General features: G+C 40.1%; 1 pseudogene; it reads right to left on the bottom strand.

The window, feature by feature from the left end:
* Positions 1–19,661: 19,661 nt before the first annotated feature.
* LOC101148729 (ras-related protein Rab-11A-like) lies at positions 19,662–20,353 on the bottom strand (annotated as a pseudogene).
* Between the last annotated feature and the right edge of the window lie 4,156 nt (positions 20,354–24,509).

Genomic DNA, 24,509 nt, shown 5'->3' on the forward strand with positions numbered 1-24,509 from the left:
GTGCCTGGCTGGCAGAAAAAATTTCTAAGCAGCAAGACATTCAAGAGGTGACCTGGCTGCTTCTAACAACCTACGATCAGGTACTGGAAATTTACAATTTAAAAAGGAGCAGAGCACAAAAATTTGAAAAAGACACAACTTGGCCATGTGGTAAAGAAGGAAAAAGCATTTTCAGGAGAGAAATACGAGAGGACTGTGGAGCAACCACTTGCTGGAGAGATTAGCATGGCTAAACAGGAGCCAAGAGCTAATAGTCAAGACAATGGGGAAAAGGCCTTGAATACATTTCAGAAGTCTTTGGGACAGCCCCTCCTATCACAGGCTGAGAGGTCTAGGAGGAAAGAATGGTTTCAGGGGCCAGGCCCTGGGCACAATTACCCTGCACCAACTCGGAAGGCTGCTTTCCCCAACCCTGCTACTTCAGCTCCAGCTGTCATTCAGTTACAGATCAGGCTGCTGCTTTGAGGCTGGGAACAGTGGCTCACACCTGTAATCTCAGTACTTTGCAAGTGATCCAAAGTAGGTGGATCACTTGAGTCCAGGAGTTCAAGACCAGCCTGGGCAATATGGTGAAACCCTGTCTCTACCAAAAAAATAAAATAAAATAAAATAAAATAAAATAAAAATAAACAACAACAACAAAAAACAATGAATAGGCTGCCACTTTGGAGAGCATAAGCAAACCTTGGCAGCTTCCACATGGTGTTCATCCTGCAGGTGCACAGAATACAAGCATGAGGGAGGCTTCGTGACTTCTACCTAGATTTCAGAGGATATATCAGAAAGTCTGGGTGCCCAGGGAGAAGTCTCTGCAGACAGCCTCTACTAGGGCAATGTCATGGGAGAAATGTGCAGCTGGAGCCCCCACACAGAGTTCCCACCAGGGCACTGCCTAGTGGAACTGTGGGGAAGGACCTGCCATCATTCAGATCCCCAAATTGTAGAACCATTAGTGGCTTACAACCATAGTGTGGAAAAGCCACAGGCACCAGACTCCAATCCATGAGAGCAACCACACAGGATGCACCCAGAGAGGCCACACGGATGGGGCTATCCAAGGCTTTGGAAACCCACCCCTTGTACCATCGTACTCAGGATGCAGGACATGGGGTAAAGGGAGATTATTTTGAAGCTCTGAGGTTTAATATCTGCCCTGCTGAGTTTCAGACTTGCGTGGGGCCTATTGTCCCATTCTTTGGGTGATTTCTTCATTTTGGAATAGGAATGTCTACCCAACGCCTGTACCATTATTGTATCTGGAAGAAAATAACTTGGTTTGATTTTATAGGCTCATAGGTGGAAGGAACTTGCCTTGAGTCTCAGATGAGACTTTGGACTTGAGATTTGGACTTTTAAGTTAATGCTGGAATGAGTTAAAACTTTGGGGTAGTGTTGGGAAGGAATGATTTTATTTTGCAATGTGAGAAGGACATGAGATTTTGGAGTCCACGGGAGGAATGGTGTAGTTTGAATGTTTGTCCCCTCCAAATCTCTTATCGAATTGTGATCCCCAGTGTTGGAGGTGGGGCCTGGTGGAAGGTGTTTGGGTCATGAAATTGGATCCTTCATGAATGGCTTTGTGCCCTCCCCATGATAATGAGTTTACATGAGATCTGGTTATTTAAAAGAGTCTGGAATCTCCCCCTGTCTCTCTTGCTCCTTCTCTTGCCATGTGACACATTGGCTCCCCTTCCTGGAACATAATTGTAAGGTTCCTGAGGACTTACCAGAAGCAGATGCTGGCACCATGCTTCATGTATAGCCTGCAGAACCATGAGCTAAATAAACTTATTTTCGTTGTAAATTACCCAGCCCTAGGTACTTCTTTATAGCAATGCAAAATGGACTAATACACCTCCTAAACACCACGTCATTTTTCTTTGAGACAGGGTCTCACTCTGTCACCTAGGCTGGAATGTGGTGGCACAATCACAGCTCACTACAGCCTCAACCTTCTGGTCTCAGGTGATCCCCCTGCCTCAGCCTTCCAAGTAGCTGGGACCACAGGCGTGTGCCACCACACCTGGCTAATTTTTACAATTATCTGTAGAGATGGGGTCTCGCTATGTTGCTCAGGCTTGTCCTGAACTCCTGGGCTCAAGTGATCCTCCCACCTTGGCATCCTAAAGAGCTGGGATTACAGGCATGAGCCACCATGCCCAGCCATACCATATTAATTCTGTGCTGGATAGTCTCCATTTGCCTCTCCATATCCCTTCTTCCCATTCTTTATCCTGATGTGGGTTCCAGAAGCCTGTTCTCTAAGAACATCAGTACACAGGCCCACATGTCCTCTGGTTTACCATTTGGTTCAGTCAGTGGTTATGGAGGATGGGAGGCTCTGGTTTAGCAGAAGTTCTGCTCCTCTACTGAAGGCATATCAAGCAGTCCTTCTCCTACTGATATCCATTAATGTCATCCTCCCCCTTATCCCTTCAGGCCTGGGATAGTAATGCCTCTCTACTATTGATGATGCCTGGAGGTATCACCATGCCTTGCAGATTCTCTTAACCTAGACATGATAGATTAATACATCATCTGTTATCTGCCAGAACTCTGATACTAACACCTTACAATTACATGGTGCCCTATAAATATGCTTTTATGTGTATTCTTTTTAGGAGGTATTATTTCATTGAGATTTCAACCCACAATCTAGCCTCATACATTTTTCTGGTATCACAGGTTCTCATAATGGCATGCTTTATCAGCATATGCACAGCAACTTTGCTTTAGAATGATGAAATCTTGGATCCATAAGACATACAGGATAGTGGATTATGGTTACATGGCTTCCTTCACTAGTTTAGTCTATAAAGTCTGATTTACATAGTTGCAGCTTGTATCTCCCCAAGACTGTCCTGCTTTATCTGCAGCCTGGTTCTTGGTCAGGTCTTTCTAACTAGAACTCCAGTCTTGTCCCTTTATCTTGCATCATTTGCTCCTCAGAAAACTGCCCCAGTGAAACTCTTATAAGCCTCTCTTTCTTCCTCTATCTGGGCAAAATTCCCCTAGCATCTCCCATTCTTAACTATTTCATATCCTTTTTCCTATTTTCTTCCTTTTTAGTCCATACTTCTCCTTTTCCTGCTTTCCTGGCTTGCACCTGGAACATGGTGCCACCATAACCTATTACACTTTCCCAGATCTAGTATCTGATTGCCTGTCAATCACTTGCAGACCGTCATGGCATGTGAAAGAGAAAGTAGATTCATTTTATTTTATTTTGTTTTATTCTAGGAGTATTAGCATTTTAATAGAGCGTGTCTTAAAGTAATTGTTACTGAACCCCAAAATAGCATCACATGACTAGGAGACTGTTCTGCTCATTCATAAAAGCCATTTGTTTTTTGTGGTAAAATATACATAACATAAAATTTACCACTTTAACCATTCTAAAATTACAGTTCTTTGGCGTTAAGTACGTTCACATTGTTGTGCGATCATCACTACCTTTCATCTCCAGAACTTTTTTATCTTCCTCACCTGGACCTCTGTACCCATTAAACACTAAGTTCCCATTTCCTGCTCCCCTGCCCCAGTGCCTGGCAGCTACCTATTCTACTTTCTGTCTCTATGATTTTGACTGAAAATAGCCTTATTTTGCGCTGTTCAGAAGAACAACTTCAGGATTCCTCTGTGTGAGTTGCAAGTGTTACACAGTGTCCTGTGTATCTAGGTGGACCCGCTCATTCATGTGTGGACCCATTGCTGGCAGGCAGTGATCTGCCTGCGTGTAGCAGTCCTGGTGATGAGCCTAAATGACCATGTGTCATGCCAAAGAAGAGAGGGGGGGCCGAAAGAGAAGGCATTCCCACCTCTACCCCTGTAAACTCCCTTCAGACTCATTAATTCTTTGATCCTATAAAAAGGAAACTTGGACTGAGGAGTACTAAATGTGTTAATAGAAAACCCACCTTGCTGAAGCAAATGTAGCCAGTATGTCCAGACATGAATTACTGGCAGTTAAAACCAGGTTTGTGCATAATAATATTGATGAAATCTAGCCTTTTCACTAAGACAATGGCCCAGAAAGCAGGAATGGTCCATGTAGAAGTGGAGAAGGTAGGCAGTGTTCTCTATGGCAAAAGTCACAAATGGGAAGCCTGCAGGACAGACTCAGCTCAGAGTTGTCTTGTTCAGCCTGCACAATGTATTTTTAAATGTGATTCGGGGCCGGGCATGGTGGCTCCCGCCTGCAAACCCAGCACTCTGGGAGGCCAAGGTGGGAGGATTGCTTGAGCCCAGGAGTTTGAGACCAGCCTGGGCAACAGGGTGAGGTCCCATCACTACAACAAATAAAAATAAATGAGCCAGGCATAGTGGTTCATGTGTGTGGTCCCAACTACTTGGGAGGCTGAGGTGGGAGGATCACCTGAGCCCGAGAGGTCAAAGCTACAGAGAGCTATGATCACATCACTGCACTCCAGCCTGAGCAACAAAGACTGTGTCTCATAAAATAAAAATAAATGTGATTCACTGGCAGATTTAAAAAATTTGATTTCCAGTTTCACTTGAAAAATCTGGCTACACAGCCCTGGAGTCCTGCCTGGAAACAAAATAAGGCTCCCAGTCCTTGCTTCATTCATAAAGCTGGAACTACCACTGCCAACGTCTCCCAGGCTCACATCCTCCCCACTCTGACACCAGAGGTGACAGAACTTGCTTGCTTAGTTCCACTTGGAAAAGTCCCTGGCCAGGTGCAGTGGCTCATGCCTGTATTCCCAGCACTTGGGGAGGCCGAGGCGGGAGGATCTCTTGAGCCCAGGAGTTCAAGACCAGCCTGGGCAACATAGCGAGACCCATCTCTCATTTTTGAAAATATATATTTTAAATAAATACATAGATAAGAAAAGTCCCAAGGAGTATTCTGAATGATCAGTCAGTGTCCCACATCTACTGTAGTTGGCGTAGAATGGGCAGGGTACTCAGATTAGCAGCTCCTACTAAAATTACAGGGTTGGCAGGTAGAGCAGTCCCTCAAAACAAAGGGATACATTTTCAAAAAGGAATGGGAACACATGCTGGATAAATAAACCATCCAATGACCACCACAGGGGATAGACTGATAGTGTTTTGTTTATCTGTTTTGACATTTTAAATTTAGGTAAATAGCATAAACCTGAGATTACAGAAACACATAATTTCAGAGTTCCATAAAAGTCAACTAACCCACATCCTATCTAATGTATTAATCATGTGTTTTTTGTTGTTGTTGTTTGTTTTTTTGCAGTATTCCCAACAAGGATCTTCCAGCAGGCATTTAAACTACTTACTTCCTCCTTAAGCATTCTATTCCATTGTAAAATAGTCCTAGTTGCTACACAGTTGTTCCTCATAGTCAAGTAAACTCTGCCACCTTGTAGCTTCCACCAGTCAATGGCAGCTCCCACCGTGGATGTGTCCGTAATCAATCCCTTCCATTTTGCAGGTGACAGCTCATCAAATGTTTGAAGAGAGCTCTCATGTTCCTGAGTGAGTCTTTTCTTTTCAGGCTAAATCTCAATCTACTCCAACTATTTCTCATGTGGCAAGGGGTTTACATCCCTTTGGACCTATCCAGTGAAATCTTTCAACATTCAACAATTATTTCTTGTGAACTTTCTTCATACCAATTAGTAAACTAGATATTGGGAAGGAGATGGTGAGAAAAATAGGTTACATTTCTGCTTAATGGAGCATATAGCCCTGTAGATGAGGTAGATAATTATATGAATACTACACCCACAAAGAAGTAATAGGTGTTACAAAGGAAAACTACAGGGTTATATGTTTCTCTCAAATTTAATTGCCAGAATCAAATAAAATGCTTCATGTGTGGTCTTGTCAGTAGGAACACTGGGTAGTTTAACTATCTCCACAAATTCTTTGACCCTGCCTTCAAAAGATGGAGTCCTTCCCTCAGGTAGGGACTAGACTTCTGACTTGCTTCTAACAAATACAAAAAAAGCATTAAGTGACAGAATGTAACTTCAGAGACTGGGTCATAAAAGGAACTGCTGTTTCCTGCTTGCTCTCTCTTGGCTCTGGGGGAAGCCAGCTTCCTTGTCATGGGGAAGCCAGCTTCCTTGTCATGAAGAAGCTCAAAAAGCCCTACGGAGAGGACCTATTTGGTGAGGAACTGAGCCTCCAGCCAACAGACAGTGAGAAACTGAAACTCCCTGCAGACAGTCACATGAGTGAACTTGGAAGTGGATCCTCCAGCCCCAGTCAAGCCCTCAAATGGCAGAATCCCTGGCTGAAAGTTTTATTGCAGCCTCATGAGAGATCTTGAACCAAAATCCTCCCCCACCCCCTGCCACCCACAATAAGCCACTCTCAAATTCCTGACCCACAGAAACTGTGAGATGATAAATATTTGGTTCAAGCTGCTAAGTTTTGAGCATAATTTGTTATGTGGCTATAGGTAATTCACATAGTAAACAGAGTATAACAATTAAATGTCATCCTTAATTAATGCAATTCAAGCTCACATTGACTATTTTGGCTGCCATGTTACCCCAATGATTCATGTTGATTTTACAATCAAGTAATATTTCTCAATCTTTTTCTCTCATGTTCCGCCAAGATTTGGCCTATTGTTCCATCTTATCAAAATGCTTTGGGAGTTTAATTCTCTTTCAAGGTAATTAGTTATCCCTATTGCTTTGTGCTGCTTCATGGAAGCAGCAATGACATAAAAATGCAAGGAATTGGGTAGTATTCTCAGATCTGCAGTGAATGAGTTGAGTGACAATGAACAATTCTCTTAATTTCCTTCAGCTTCCGTTTCTTAATGTGCAAACTGAGTATAACAATGCTGATTTCATGAGGCTCTGAGAGCAGACTAACCTGACACCAATTCCTCTCTCCAGGACTTTCCAGGTGAAAGGGACACTTTCCACCTGCACAGCATCTACTCATTCCCCCCTTCCTCTAGTAACTGTCCTATTTTCCTTTGAGGAACCACCCCTCCTACACTCACAGTCCATACGGTTAAGCAAGTTTGGATCCACCTTCCCAGCCCCAGGAATGGTGTTTACTTATGATGCAAGGGAAAACTCAATCATAAGTGCCTTAAACTGTCAAGACACTTATTGTTTGGGTGTAGGAGATTTCTGCATTTGACCAGTGGTTGAATGATACCAGACTCTAGGTCTGCATATCTGAGATTCTCATGGCCTTCTCCTCATTGTCATATTACAGTCTTTTCATTCTCACACATTAGTATCAAAGCAGGAAGCTGCTGGTGGGAGAAGAGGTATATGTATAAGGAGACTAGTTTTGTTTTTTTTTTTTTTTTTAACTAGGGAAGAAAAATCTTCCCTGAAAGTCCAGAAAAATCACATCTCCTTTCACCTCATTGGCCAGACTCAGTCACATGGAGCTGGGAGAGAAACTGAGAAACTGAAAATTTGGTTTCAGGCTTTCAATCAAAGGAGAAGAGAGCCAGGAAACACTGTTGGGTAGGTAGATAATTAATAGAGCATACCATAGATGAAGACATGGCCCAGACTACCTAGTTAGCATATTCTATCCTCCAAGTCACAGCATGGGTGCATAGGTGGACACATAATCCCACATGGCTCCTTGAACATCAGAAATATGATAGCCACCTTGCCACCATTAGCAAGAAGCCTGTCTGAGAATGATGTCTCCACAGGAAGCAGGAGTGGAAGGCAAAGAGAAGCATATTCTTGCTGATCTCACTTGAGTGCCTTGTCATTGACATGCCTGCACCAGCTATACTTCTTGGACCTGCTGGTAATGTGAATCAATAAAATCCTTAGTCCAATGTGGTTAGATTACCACTTTAGTGAACTCCAATGAACCAGGCCTCCTGGTATTCATACCTTGTGTAGCCTTCTGTCCTTGAATCTGGACTGACCCCTTGCCTCTCTTTAAACAATAAATTGTGATGAAGATGACGGCGTGCAAGTTCTGGGCATCAGCCTTCAGATTTCAGCTATGGCACACTTGGAAACCAACCACTGCAGAAGTGCAACTACCCTGAGACTATCATGCTATGAGAACAAGCTAACTATGTAGAAAGGCCTTGTGAAGGACCAAGGACCCCAGCTGACAGCAAGAACTGAGACTCCCAGCACAACCCCACCAGCCACATGAGTGAGCCCCCCTGGAAGTGAGACTTCCAGCCATAGTTGACAAGCTTTCCCCACTGAATCCTGCCCAAATTGCAAATAAACAAAATGCTAAGTTATGGAGTGGTATATTCCAAAATGCTAAGTTATGGAGTGGTATATAGCAATAGATAGTTAAAATACTCAGTTTGAGTAGGATTCCAGTGTCATTTGCTGCTGAGAGGGTTTTAACGGAAACACCACCCATGTAATCTTAGAGAAATTATAATATCTGCCTGCGATTCAGTTTCTTTAGCTGTACAAAAGCTGTAGTTGACATTCAGGATACATTTAATTTTCTTCCAGTCATTGTGTTGTTTTGGGATTAAATGAAAGAATGCATTGAAAAGAACTAATAATGCTAAGGATTCTGACTGACTCCCAGTGACCACTGTTTCCCTACTTGCTCCATTGAAATCCAGTAATTGTCTTAATTGTCTCCAGCATTGCCTTGATCTTCCAGCTTCATAATTCATCAAAAAAGGAATAAAATTAATTTAGCTAGTGAATTCTTGCTGACTCCCAGTGACCACTGCTTTCTCAAGTGGGTAAAAGATTCGTTAAATGAAACTTCCAGACTTTTGGCATGGATAGACAAAGCCATAGAAAGCTATGCAAAGCTTATTTTTTCATTCTTGCATTTATTTCTTTGTTTATTCCTTGTCCATCCCTTTCATACTTCCTTATCCCATCCCACCTCCCTCCTCTACCTGTTACCCCCAGACTAGATAAAGTTTCTCTGGCCTGAGCTAGTGAGTAGATTGGCTCTGCTTGGTTCTAAGAGTAAACTTCACCCTGCTTCTCTCCTGGGCTGCCTAATCATAGGAGAGGGGAAGAACAGAAATCCTAGATAGGTTTGGGGTTCTAAATGCAGGGGGGATTTAAGCTGCCTCTCTCCAGGAGAGCCCAAGAAAGGCAAACAGTAGAAACTCTATTTGGGATTCTGAGCTCAGGGAAGGAACTATCGGCTAGACTGCAGACTATAAATAGCTATGGTGGCCTGGGCCTGAGACGTCTTCACTGGGGGTTCCCTATACCCAGCTAAGTATAGGGACAATAGATAATCTCCCAGAACAAATACAGTCCAGACATGGTGCAGGACAGCAAACACCTCATAGAGTTCCTGTGGGTCTGGTATGATGTGGAGCACCAAGAATCCCAGGCTCCTAAGAAGGTGCCCAGGTGAGTCTAGAGAGCCTCAGACCCAACAGAGTGCAGTGTTCAGAAGGAGGGATTGAGATGGAACAGGGACTCCTCTTAGAGGCCTGCAGCTGCACCCCAGCCTGAGCCTGGAAATAAAAAAGTCTGAGTTCCTTCAAGAGAAATTCCAGGCATCTAGCTAGCCTTAAGAAGTAAATAAGCAACTTGCTAAGCAAGAAGGTAATAAATAAATAGCCAAGGAAGTTAGAGTCATGAGATGTTTTGTTCCCTATAGAAATAAAAAAATAACATCTTTTTTTTTTTTTTTTGAAACGGAGTCTTGCTCTGTCATCCAGGCTGGAGTGCAGTGGTGTGATCTCAGCTCACTGCAAGCTCCACCTCCCGGGTTCACGCCATTCTCCTGCCTCAGCCACCCTAGTAGCTGGGACTATAGGCGCCCTTTACCACGCCTGGCTAATTTTTTATTGTATTTTTAGTAGAGACAGGGTTTCACCATGTTAGCCAGGATGGTCTCCATCTCCTGACCTCGTGATCTGCTCGCCTTGGCCTCCCAAAGTGCTGGGGTTACAGGTGTGAGCCACCGTGCCGGGCCAAAAACTAACATCTTAACATATGTCCCTGAGTTGTTTTTCAGAAACCTGACAAATGAACCCACTGGCATGTAGATGGCCGTTCTTTGTTCTGAAGTTCTTCCTAAGGGGCCTGGAGGAAGTCACATCCATAAGCCAGAGCTAACATTCTTGTCTGCTGATTCCAAATGTTTAAACAAAGCTCACCTTCCTTAACTAGCTGCATATCAGAGAACCTTCGACTCTACCTATGACCTGTAAGCCCCATGCTTCAAGATACCCCACCTCTTTAGGTCAAACCAATGTATAACCACCATATATTGATTAATGACTCCTGTAACCTCGGCCTCCCTGCCTTTAAAAACCTTTACCTGTAAGCCATAAGGGAGTTTGGGTCTTCCCAATTCTCCTTGCTTGGCACCCTGCAATAAATGCTTCACTTTCTTTTGTCGCAATCCTTATGTCAGTGCTTGGCTTTGCTATACCAGGCAGGCAGACCCAAGTCCAGTTTGATAACAGAATGACTCAGCTGGGATTATGTGTATTAACAACTAAAGACCAGGTGGGAATGAGGACTTGCTAGGAGATGCCAGTAAACACCAATCAGGAATTCCAGCTGCCCGCCTACTACCCACCTCCACCACCATTACCAGTGCTAGATACTAAACTCTGGTGCAACACTAGGAAAGTGGGAATCCCTGGGAAAGTGGGAATCCCTGATTGACTAAGATTAAATGGCTACCACTGAAATCAGAAAGGGGGCTCATTAGAGAAATTAAGTTCATTTGTAGAAAACTACATTTTTGTATTTTGCATGCCTAAGTTTGTGCATCAAACTAAGATCTGAAAGATGTGTAATAATTAGGGATCAGTCTAATGTATAAGGAGAGGAAGAGAATTCCAGACAAAGGGAGGAATTCCTGTTTTCAGAGAATTACATAGTACATCTGAATAACATCCCATCCAAGAGGGTTGGTTGGTTTGTATGTTTTTAATGCCATCACAGGGACAATTCCTACAATCTATTGAAACCCAGTGGTTTCTGGTTGGCTAAGACAAACTCTGTACTCCATGCTGTTATTTGCCTGACTCAACCTTGCATAACATTGGGGACCATTTTAAATTACATTGTTTAGATACTGGAGTCTCTGCCTGTTCTTCAGTGAGCCTGTTCGGAGTGAATTGCTCACCTGGCAATCATGTTTGTAATAGACAACCTTGGCAATTATGAATAAGATGGAAAGAGACATCTCGCTCTATTTTAACCAACCAGAGTCTCCCTAGAAGCTAAGTTCAGTGGCTAAGCAATGGCTAGTTATTCTCAGCGTGCAGCTGGAAGTGAGGTGCACATAACTCCAGGAGCTGGGGGTTTTTCTTCCACTCAATAGATAAGTAAAGAGAGGCAGCCTGAAGAGAGTGAAAAAAGAAACAGATGGTCAGGGAGCCCTAGCATCAAGGAACCATCTGGCCCCAGAAAGAAATAAGAGACTGAGAGGGTGGCTCAGCTCCAGACATTTCCTCACAGGCAGACCCTGTATTCCTGCCCTTGGCTTCTGGGACACACCCTGTATGTCCTTACTTACATCCCTGTCCACCCACCCCCTTTCCTTACAATATGAATATATTCATATTCCCAAGTCCATTGTGTTTGGAAACCAGAATCATAGATTACTACATAAAATCTTAACATTTTTGTCTACAAACCCACTGTTTTCTTCTTTTTTAACCTTTTAAAAAATGTTCTTTAATGGCATATAATATTTGTAAAAATTTTGGGGGTACATTGTGATTTTTTATACATATGATGTAGAGCGATCAGGTCATGGTAATTAGCATATCCACATCTCAAACATCTATCATTTCTTTGTGTGAATGTGGGAACATTCAATATCTTCCTTGTAGCTACTTGAAACTATATATTATATTATTGTTCAAGTGAGTCCCATTACTTCCAATGAAAGAGTTTAAAGCTAAGATAATTAGTATTTGTACGCCTTTGTTTTCAGGTGGGGCAGCCAGTAACAGCTACGTGCCCAAGCAATGTTGCAAGATCTCAAGTTAAGATTATTCTCTGTTCAAAATGCATGCCTGTGACTCAGCAGTTTTCTTCTCAGAGTTCCTGCAAAGTCTTAGTAAATCTCAGCAAACTTCTGCCCTCTCTGTGTTCCCCAGTAAATTAGGTTGGCCACTTCTGCAGCCTTACTCTGCCTTGCTTAGGGCACACAAAGGTGAGTAAGTCATCGAACACATGAGGATTTAATGATGAAGACTGACCAAGTCTCTGTCCACTCAGAGCTTCTAGCTCTTGGACGACACAGTTAATTAAAGACACAATTCTGTTTAAGTGTTGTTTAGCCTTGGGAGAAGAAAGGATGTCAGAGAGGCACATGGCAGAGGGTGGCTAACTCAGTCAGGGGAGGTCAGAGGGGTAGGAAAGTGATTTGTCAAGAGGGAACACAATCCTGAAACATTCAAAGTCATCAGTTACATAGAACTTATGGTCTGCCAGACATTGTTCTAAGCATTTTACATACATAAGCTCATTTTATCCTCACATGGTAGTGTGGTAAATATTATTACTAGCCCTATTTTTGTAGATGATTCAAGTTCAGCACAGAGAGATGAGTATGTCAAAGAACACACAACTGGCAGAGGCAGAGCCAAGATTCAGACCCAGGCAGTTTAAATAATGAATGTTTATTTATTCAATTAAACAGCTACAAAATGGAAAAAGCATAACAATGCTTGTTCTCCATCCACCACCCATGTAGGTAATTTTTCTTCTGTTTTTGGTAAATCATACAGCCCAAAATGTCACCATATGGGTCATTTTTATTTCTAAAATGTAAATATCTTTGACTTCAAAATGTATGTCTAGTGTGACCCAACTGTATCTGCACAGTCAATGTCGAGATTTTCAAAAAGAGCATTTTGAGGTAGTTCTGCCATGTTATCATATCCAGATAATAATGAATAGCAATCACATTATTATCAGCAGTGACCTCTACACATCGGGGAGGAGGAAAAATAAACAGGATCATTTCAAGGTTGCACCAGCTGCCAGCTGAAATTACCCCATTAAAGACAACTCCAGAGGAGCAGTTGCTGGGTGACAAGAGATGCTTGTTTACATCAAGTGCTCCTTTTAATGAAAATCCTTCCACGCACATTTCTATTTCCTTATTTTTAAAATTGATTTTGTAGCTTCAACAGAATATGATTGCTTAGTTAATTCATTTAACAAAATATACTATAGCAGTTACTTGTGAAGGTATTGAGAGATTAATTCTAGTATGAAAGCTTATCCCTAGACATCACAGTGCTTGAAAAAAAAAAAAGAAAGGAGAAGCTTAATTACTAGTTTGGGTGGTATTTGGCTACATTATATTATGTACTAAAATGAGTAATGAGTCGAAGATTTCCATTTGAGGTGATGAAATATCTCTGGAACTAGATAGTGGTAATGGTTGCATAACACTGTGAATATACTTAATGACACTGAATTGTACACCTTGGTTAAATTGCTAAATTTTATATATATTATACCACAGACTTAAAAAATGAATATATGTGCACACACGTGCATGTAAACACACACACACACACACACACACACACACACAAAGCACTCATAATTCTCCAGGGTGACCACAGAAGCATGAGTTGATATGGAGCATCCATCAGCCTGACTGATTATAGCACGACTCAGAATTAAAGTTTTATTGTGTTAAGTTACTTGTCACAGCAGCATAAACTAGCCCATCTTGACTGATGTAAGTTATTATATTGCACTTGGTTCACCTAACCTTTTTCCGATCCTCCTTTGCACAAGGCACTGGGAAAACAAAGATGAAAAGCTTCAAGAAGTTGAAACTAGCAAGAGAGATGAATATGTTAACCAAAAGATGCGCTTAAGCATGGTGGTGCCATAATAGAGGTAGATTATGAGTTACAATGAAAGTACAAAGGCTGGAATGGCCTGGAAACTCAGAGGAGTGTACTCAAGAGGGAAAAGCTTGAATTAACTTTTAAAAAGGTGTGTAGAAGTTTGCCAAGTAGAGAAAGGGAGAAGTTCTCCCCAGACTGATGAAAGAGCTTGCCCTCTGTGCAATGATACAGACATGAAACAGCCTGGCATGTCACAGGAAATGCCAGTCAGCAGACAATAGAGTGTGAGGCGATGAAGATGGACTAGTGCTAGAGATGGACTAGAGAAGTTGGCAGGAGTCTGGAGTTTGGACCAAATCTTGTAGCCAGTCCTTTCTAACCATTCCATTCATACTACACATGGAAAATGAAAACACATCTGGCACACTGGGCTGCAACACACCTGTCCAGCCACGGCCAACCTTGGCACATCTTAATCCACTGCAGCAAATTAGGGCACACCTTACGGTAATTACTACTATGGGTAATGGAGAGTCATTGAAGATATCTAAGCGAGAAAACAATATGATCAGATTTGCATTCTAAATCATGGTTTGGAAGCTAGATCAGTATGAAAAACTAGATTAAAGTCAGAAAGATCCATGAGGAGGCAGTGGCAATAACCCAGAGATGGCAGAAGCCTAAATCAGGATAGTGGCTGTGAAATTAAAAGAGTGGAAAGATTGAAGAGATAGTTTTAAGGTAGAATTAACAAGCCTTATGACTGATTGGATGTGGAGGGTGAAGGAAGATACAGAGTTTAAAATGGCCCCCAGCTTGAGTGATTAGTAGTGGCCCCACTGGGATAGAAAAGAGAGGAAGGGGAGGACTGTGTAGACAGCAGTCAGTTCTGTTATGGTGTTGTTGAACTGATGTGCCAGTTAAGCTACCTGATAGACGGTCAAATGCCAGGGAGATTACATATGGGCTCAGAGAGAAGACTGGAGTAGAGTTAAAGATACAGGGGTCATGGACAGATACAAGTATTAGAGCCAAGAGAACAGATGAGCTTGTTGAGAGAAGACATAATTAAGAAATGAAAGGGGCTGAGGGTATTTAAGGGGAACACAGAGGAGGGAAAGCCTGTGGGAAATAACACTGGCATTTCTTTGATGCATAATGGGATCTTCCCAACTGACTGAACACTGAGACTGTTTGAAAAGAGTGACTCTGTAATCTTTCTAAATCTGTCTAAATGATCTTTAAAATCATCTCTGGGAATTCCAGGAGATTAGTCTCCTAATACAGGCTGATGCCTTTTGTGAAACTGAATATTTTTAAAATTACATCATTTAAAGTACTTTTAATGAAGCCATAGTTATGGTTTTCTCTAACATTTTTCTATAGTATATTATGATTATCTACTTACATGTCTACACCTTCTCACTAGACTATTAAATCCTCAAGGGCCCCCAGCCCTAGTGTCTAGCATTGTACTTGGCACATAGTATACAGTTGATAAATATTTGTGAATTAACATAAATTTGAGTTTTAGAGTTCAATATATACAGAGTGTGATACAACAGTTTTTGGAACTCAGGTCCAACAGTCTTCCCAAAGTTTTGCAATGGAAATTTGTTAAATGGCCAAGAGACACTATAGTTTTAATGTGGCAATGTCCCTTATAATGGTCAACATCGATAAAGATGCATGATATATTCATACACTCTAATATCATATAGATAAAAGAATGAATCAACTAAAGCTACACACAGTAATATGGATGAATCTCACAATCAGTGAAAGAAGCTGCACAAAAAAGAATGCATATTGTACAATTCCCATCATATAAAGCTTAAAAATAAGCAAATTTAATACCTAGTTTTAGAAGTCTGGTTAGTAGTTACCTTTGGAGGGGGTGCGCTAATGGGAAGGGTCACAAGAGGGACTTTTGGGGAACTGGTCGTAAGTTCTATTTCTTGATCTGGGTGTTGTTTACATGGGCGTGTTCACTTTATGAACACTTATTGAGCCATACACAGGATTTGTGCACTTTTCTGTATGATTGCTATACTAGTGTAAAAATTTACTTTACAAAAATAATGAAACATAATCCTACAAGAGAAAGTTTTAACATAAAAGAATAAGCTCTATGTGTAAAGTAGGAGTACAGCATTAAGCAAGTAGTTGAAATGACACTAATCTACCGATAAAAAAGGAGAGTGAGGCCAGGCGCAGTGGCTCATGCCTGTAATCCTAGTACTTTGGGAGGCCAAGGTGAGTGGATCACTTGAGGCCAGGAGTTCAAGAACAGCTTGGCCAACATGGTGAAACCCCATCTCTCCCCCCAAAATACAAAAAATTAGCAGGGCATGGTGGTGTGCCCTGTAGTCCTGGCTACTTGGGAGGCTGAGGTCGGAGAATCACTTGAACCCAGGATGGGAGGCAGATTGCAGTGAGCCGAGATCATGCCACTGCACTCCAGCCTGGGCAACAGAGTGAGACCCCGCCTCAAAAAAAAAAAAAAAAAAAAAGAGAAAAAGAAAGAAAGGAGATGGAGAGGAATAAGTAAACAAAGACTCGAGTCGAGGGTATCTTCATACATATTTCTGGAGTGCTTTATAGCGAAAAGGCTCCAGAAATATGTATGAAGATCCTCTTGAGTCTTTGTCTCTACATACTAAGCTGTACTCAGTATAGGGTAAGCAAAATTCCCTAGTCTAGGCAATAAATAAATAAATAACCTACTGAGAAAAGAACAACTTCCAGGGAGCTATGAACTAAGGAGCTCACAATGTTTTGGATGACTTATCACAAAATCATCACAAAGAGAAATTCCAGGTTTGTTTTTTTTTTGACGGAGTCTTGCTCTGTTGCCCAGGCTGGAGTGCAATGGCGGGATCTCGGCTCACTGCAACCTCCGCCTCCCGGGTTCAAGTGATTCTCCTGCCTCAGCCTCCTGAGTAGCTGGGATTACAGGCACTCGCCACTATGTCCAGCTAATTTTTGTATTTTTTGTAGAGCTGGGGTTTCACCATGTTAGTCAGGCTGGTCTCAAACTCCTGACCTAAGGTGATCCACCCACCTTGGCCTCCCAAAGTGCTGGGATTACAGGCGTGAGCCACCATGCCTGGCCCCAATTCCAGGTCTTATAAATAAAAATATTTAGCTTTAAGGTAAAAGCCACTGTAGACCTATCCTAGAAGAGGTTAAATTCAAGCTTTAATAGGGTCAAACTGATCCACAAATAAATTAACTACAGGCCAGGATAAAGCTCAACACTCGTTAAAGGAAGAGAATAAAATCTAAATTCTATCTAGCAACCAATTTTAAAAAAACTTCACTAGTCGTGAAAAGAAGTAGGAAAACATGACCTTTAACAAGGGGAAAAATTAGTGAATCTAGAGACCCAAAAATGGAAGAGAAGCTAGAACTAGCAGGTGAGGACTTTAAAATTGTTGTTATAAATATATTCAATGATCTAAAGGAAAACATGGACACAATAAAGAGAGAAATGGAAACAAATCAAAAAAAGAGATCCAAATGGAAGTTCTACAGTTAAAGAATATAATACCTGAAATGAACACAGGAAATAGAAACTATCTAAACTGAAGCATGGAGAGAAAAGAGGATTTAAAAAATGAATAGTGTCTCAGTGATCTGTGAAACAAAATTAGCAGTCTGACTTTTGTATGATTGTAAAATTAGAAGGGAGATTAGGAGGATGGAAGGAGGCAGCAAAGAAAATGCTTCAGGAAATGACTACTAATTTTCTTTTTTTAAAATCCCCCCATAACTGTTTATTAGAATGTGAATGTGTTCCAAATTAATAACTAAAAAATCAAGACAGAGCATGCAAAAATACAAACTAGCAATTCACCAATAGATAATAGTATCTTCATAATCCATACACTAAAATAATAAAATGGCTACAGAAGAAAACCCAGGTGACTGACTACAGCAATGCCTTCCATGTTCACCACACATCATGAGCAAAGCAAAAGACAAAAGATGAATTATGAAACACAGTAATCTAAGCAAGCCCACATATATATATTTTTGGGGATATCCCACTATCCTGAATAGTAGTATCATTACAGCTGACACAACTTCCAGAAAACTGCTGAGTAAGTGCTTAATATTATCCGCAAGAAAGCAAAACTAAATATTAGTATGCACATTTCTGAATGAGAAACTAATTGTCTCATTGATTTTAATAATGTAGTGGAAGAAAATTATATCCAGTCTCTGCAATGCCTAAGTGCATTCTATTTAAACTCAAGGTGCTATTTCATTTCATATACTAAAAGAATGCATGCCTTTAAGTGGTACCATTTGAGCAGAAATTCCTCATTGTATTCTTTAGACACACTGAAACCAAAGATTTAACTGAACTGTATTCCATAATATACTGCAAAACTCAAATATCGGCATTGTCAAAATAATTATCCATGCCTGCTGGTAGATATGGTCATAAAACTGGTTTCATTTCACTTACTGAAAGGTTTTAAGACAAAATTAACACTTCAAAATTTGATACTACCAGTATTAAACCAGTTATTGCCTGAGTAATAAAACGCCACGTTATCTACGGCTGGAAAATGAGATTGCCTAAATGGTTTGGGCTGCCTGATCATTGCAACAGAGGCACCTCAGATGGGATTCTACCAGTCTCACCAGTTCCCAGCCTGATGGGAAACATTATTTAACGTATGGCCCCATAAACATACTACTAACAAAACCGTAACAAATCTTTTGTGTTTGTTTAGATAATTCTTCTCCAGAAAAAAAAACATGTCTCCCTCTCTAATCAACTCTGATGCTTACAAAAATTAAAAAACGAAATTTACTAAACTACATAAACCTATTAAGGCATTTTAGAAACTGACTTCCAGAATAATGGAACATTTTTCAGCTCTCAAAATCCTGCTATGTTTATAGGGCCACCTTACATTTGTGGAAATATACACTGCACTGAGAGAAGAGTATATAACCTATAAGCTGCTCTGTGGTAAAATGATAGCTTATTTCTAAGGTCTTAGTTTGATTTGATCAAGACCAATAGGTCTGAGCTTCTAGTGATCAAGTTCTATTATGTCCTACAGTGATGGGCTTCCAGAATGAAAAGTAAACAATAATTGAGGAATCCAAACATTCCACCTATTAAACTAAGTCTAGTGAAGCCATAGCATGATAAAGGTTGCAATCATTTGGGATAAGTGGATAATTTTATAAAACTAAAATCAAAACACTGAAGATATGGGAAAATTCATAAGTATGAAGTAATAAGATACAAAAATGACACAAGAATTACAAAAATATTTGCCAGGCGAGGTATCAGAGCCCCAGCATCTAGAAGTGGTTGACTCACAGGCTGGTAAGAATTTACTGACAACAGTATAGGTTTGAAAAAGGAAAGTACTATTAGAAAGAAAGAATGTTGCCAGAGAGTGCATCAGGGCACCTCAGTGAGAGGACGGAGTGCACCGTGGTGGATTTTTCCTTAGGAGTAGTTATGAACTTTAAGGCAGGAGCTTGAGGGTAATTGGGACCATACTAGCCACATAGGTCATAATAAATGATTACATTTGTAGTACTTTTGGTGCCTTAATGTCAGCAAGGATTGCACAATGAGTTTTGACATGGCATTCTGGAGACGTATAGAACGTCTATACATCTTTCCAAACTTTTAAGTTGAAAAGAGGCCTGGAACCAGATGCCAACTTTGGATACTAGGGAAGTTTAATTACTTCTAAATTCTTCACATAAGAAGTTTTGCCTGTTTTGTGGTCAACAGGTGGTCTTTGCTCCCTTCTAAATTCCTCACATAAGGAGTATTTGTCTCCAGGGCCTGTTACTGGGTGATTTTTGTTCTCCTCAGTATTTAAACATTGGACTTGAGAAATGGGCTATACATTGCCTTCCAGGGGAGAAGAGAAATGCCTTAGACGTTCTGACAGCACTGCACCTTTGGTTTGTTTTCAGTGATTGGTGGAACATGAACAGGAACCACATTATTGCTTGGGGACATGTCTTTTTCGGCTCTGTCTGACATTTGCTTCTGAGAAACAATGTGAGGTATCTCTGTTAGAATTGTTTGAAAAGTAGCTTCTACATTTGTAGGGTCTAGAGCAGATGTCTCAATGAATGACAAATCATTTTTTTCTGCCAAAGCTCTTGCCTTCAACTCTAGGAACTTCCCTGAGATGATGTAAATCACTCTTATTTGTCCATGATAATATGACAACAATGTTACTATCAGTTTGATCGCTCAGTTCTTTCAGCAATCATTCTGTATTTTCATATGTGAGATGTTTAGCAATGTCTTAAACCAATAAGGCACCTACATCTTCAGGATAATAAGCTTATGTTATAGCTTCCTATTACTCTTGCCCTGCTCTGTCCCACATCTGTGCCTTTATTGTTTTCCTATCAATCTGGATGCTTCTTGTTGCAAACTACTCCAGTGGTGCTACTGCTTTCCAGATTAAACTCATTTTGAGTAAATCAAGACAGGAGATTATTCTTTCCAACACCAGAATCTCCAATAAGGATAACATTAAAGAGGTAGTCATTCTCATTGTTGCAGGTGCCCATTGCACAACTGAGGAGTGAAGGGGTGGGAGCGGTAGTAGCATCTGTGAGACTAGGGAGGCATTGCTGCTCCTAATTTTCTACATTTGATGAAAAGTACCAATCTGAAGATGCAAGAATCTCAATGATCCTCAGGCAGAATAAAAACAGAGAAAACTACAAATTATATCAACACATATTGATGACAACTAATGATAAAAAGTTGCCACACAGTGACCAAAGACTTAGATTACAACACTCAACTCCCTTTGAATACTTGGAAAGCTTTCTCAGGAAGGAAGTGTATAAATAAGCCTAGATTGTAAGGATTAGAAAAAAATAAATGATTATTTAATGCCTAGCCATTGAGAAACATTCACAAGCATTAGTACCATCCAGGAAAACATGACCTCACCAAACAAACTAAACAAGGCAGCAGTGACAAATTTCAGAGTGACAGAGATAGGTAACCTTTCTGACAGAGAATTCAAAATAGCTGTTTTGAGGAAGCTCAATGAAATCCAAGATAAAACAAAGAAGAAATTCAGAATCCTATCAGATAAATTTAATGAAGAGATTGAAATAATTAAAAAGCAGAAATAATTATCAGGCAGAAATTCTGGAGCTAGTCAATGTAATTGATAAACTGAAGAATGCATCAGAATCTCTCAACAGCAAAACTGATCAAGCAGAAGAAAGAATTAGTGAGCTTGAAGACAGGCTATTTGAAAATACAGAGTCAGTGAAGTCAAAAGAAAAAAGAATTAAAAAAATGAAGCATGCTTACATGGTCTAGAAAACAGCCTCAAAAGGGAAAATCTAAATTACTGGCCTTAAAGAGGTGGTAGAGAGAGAGAATAGGGTAGTTTATTCAAAGAGATAATAACGAAGAACTTTCCAAACCTAGAGAAAGATGTCAATATTCAAGTACAAGAAGGTTATACAACACCAAGCAAATTTAACCCAAATAAGACTACCTCAAGTCATTTAATAATCAAACTCCCAAAGGTCAAGGATAAAGAAAAGATCCTAAAAGCACCAAGACAAAAGAAATAAGTAACATATAAGGCAGCTCCAGTATGTCTGGCAGCAGATTTTTCAGTGGAAACCTTATAGGCCAGAAGAGTAGTATGATATATTTAAAGTGCTGAAAAAAACCCTTTTATCCTGGAATATTATATCCAGTGAAAATATCTTTCAAACATGAAGGAGAAATAAAGACTTTATCAGACTAACAAAAATTGAGTGATTTTTTTTTTTAAACACCAGACCTGTCCTATAAGAAATGCTAACGGGAATTCAATCTGAAAGAAAGGGACATTAATGAGCAATAAGAAATCATCTGAAGGTACAAAACTTACTGGTAAGTAACAACAAGTACACAAACAAATAAAGAATACTGTAACAGTGTAATTGTGGTGTGCAAACTACTTCTATCTTGAGTAGGAAGACTAAAAAAGATGCACCTATCAAGAATAATAACTGCAACAAATTTTTAAGACAGAGAGTATAATAAGATATAAACAGAAGCAACAAAAACTTGAGAGGAGATGAAGTTAAAGTATTGAATTTGTATTAGTTTTCTCCTTGCTTGTTTGTTAGCTTCTTTGTTCAATTTTGCAATCAGAGTTAAGTTGTCATCCACTTAAAATAATGGGTTACAAGATGTTATTTGCAAGCCTCATGGTAACCTCAAATCAAATACCTACAACAGTTACACACACACAAAAAAGAAAAAATCAAAACATACCACCAGAAAAAAATCACTTCCAAAAAAAAGGAAGACAGGAAGGAAAGAAGGAAGAGAAGACCACAAAACAACCAGAAAACAAATAACAAAATGGTAGGAGTAAGTCTTTACTTATCATTAATAACATTGAACGTAAATGGACTAAACTCTCCAAACCAAAGACATAGACTGGCTACATGGATTAAAAACACAAAACAAAACAAGACCCAGTGATCTGTTGCCTACAAAAAACACACTTTACCTATAAAGACACACATGGACTGAAAATAAAGGGATGGAAAAAGATATTCCATGCAAATGAAAATCAAAACAAGAGCAGGAGTAGCTATACCTATATCAGATAAAATACATTTCAAGACAAAAACTATAAATACAAACAAAGATGGTCATTATATAATGGAAAAAGGATCGATTCAACAACAGGATATAACAATTATAAATATAAATACACTCAACGCTGGAGCACCCAGATATGTAAAGCCAATATTTATTTATTTAATTTATTTATTTATTGAGACAGGGTGTTACTCTGTTGCCCAGGCTGGAGTGCAGTGGTGTGACCATGGCTCACTGTAATGGCTCACTGTAGCCTTGACCTCCCAGGCTCAGCTGATCTTTCCACCTCAGCCTCCTGGGTAGCTGGGACTACAAGCACACGCCACTATGCCCAGCTAATTTTTTGTAATTTGTTGTAGAGACACAGTTTTACCATGTTTCCCAGGCTGGTCTCAAACTCTGGACTCAAGTGGCCCACCTGCCTTGGCCTCCAAAAGTGCTAGCATTACAGGCGTGAGCTACCACATCCAGCCTAAAGTCTTAAAACATTAAAAAAAAAAAACCAAAATCATATAAAATATATTCTCTGACCACAATGGACTAACACTAGAAATCAATAACAAGAAGAACTTGGAAACTATACAAACACACGGAAATTAAACAATATGCTCCTGAATGACCAGTGGGCCAATGAAGAAATTAAGAAGAAAAGTGAAAAATTCCTGGAAACAAATGGATGTTAACTGTCACCACTGTTATTTAACATAGGACTGAAAGTCCTAGCTAGAGCAATCAGACAAGAGAAAGAAATAAAGGGCATGAAAATTGAAAAGGAAGAAGTCAAATTATCTTTGTTTGCAAATGATATAATCCTATATTTAAAGAAACTAAAGACACCACCAAAAAACTATTAGAGCTGATAAACAAATTCAGTGAAGTTATAGGATACAAAATCAACGTACAAAAATCAGTAGCATTTCTTTTTCTTTTTTTTTTTTTTTGAGACGGAGTCTCGCTCTGTCCCCCAGGCTGGAGTGCAGCAGCATGATCTTGGCTCACTGCAAGCTCCAACTCCCGGTTTCACACCATTCTCCTGCCTCAGCCTTCCAAGTAGCTGGGACTACAGGCGCCCGCCACCACGCCTGGCTAATTTTTTTGTATTTTTTTTTTAGTAGAGACGGGGTTTCACTGTATTAGCCAGGATGGTCTCGATCTCCTGACCTTGTGATCCACCCGCCTCAGCCTCCCAAAGTGCTGGGATTACAGGTGCTAGCCACCATGCCCGGCCAAAAATCAGTAGCATTTCTATATGCCAACAGCAACAGTCTGAATAAGAAATTGAGAAAGTAATTCCATTTACAACAGCTACAAATAAAATACTTACGAACAAACTTAACCAAAGAAGTGAAAGATCTCTACAATCAAAACTATAAAAAATTGATGCAAGAAATTAAACAGGGCACAATAAAAACAGAAAGATATTCCATGTTCATGGATTGAACGAATCAATATTATTAAAATGTCCATACTACCCTAAGCAGTCTACAGATTCAATATAATCCCTATCAAAATACCAATGACATTCTTTACAGATATAGAAAACACAATCCTAAAATGTATATGGAACCACAAAAAACCCAGAATAGCCAAAGCCATCCTGAACAAAAAGAACAAAACTAAAGGAATCATGTTACCTGACTTCAAGTTATACTACAGAGCTATAGTAACCAAAACGGGATGGTACTTGCATTAAAACAGACACATAGATCAATGGAACAGAATAGAGAACCCAGAAATAAGTCCATACATCTACAGTGAACTCATTTTTTACAAAGTTGCCAAAAACATTCAATGGGGAAAAGACAGTCTCTTCAATAAATGTTGCAATAAATACACAGCAGAATGAAACTAGACCCCTATCTCTCACCATATAGAAAAATAAAATCAAAATGGATTAAAGACTTAAATTTAATACCCAAAACTATGAAACTACTAAAATAAAACTTTGGAGAAACTCTCCAGGACATTGGTCTGGGCAGAAATTTCTTGAGCAGTACCCCAAAAGCACAGGCTGCCAAAGCAACTAAGGACAAAGAGGATCACATTAAAAAACTTCTGCACAACAAAGGCAACAATCATCAAAGTGAAGAGATGACCCACAGAATGGGTGGAAATATTTGTAAACTACCCATC

The sequence above is a fragment of the Gorilla gorilla genome, chromosome 8 (genome assembly GCF_029281585.2).
Source record: "Gorilla gorilla gorilla isolate KB3781 chromosome 8, NHGRI_mGorGor1-v2.1_pri, whole genome shotgun sequence".
In the NCBI taxonomy this organism is placed as follows: domain Eukaryota; kingdom Metazoa; phylum Chordata; class Mammalia; order Primates; family Hominidae; genus Gorilla; species Gorilla gorilla.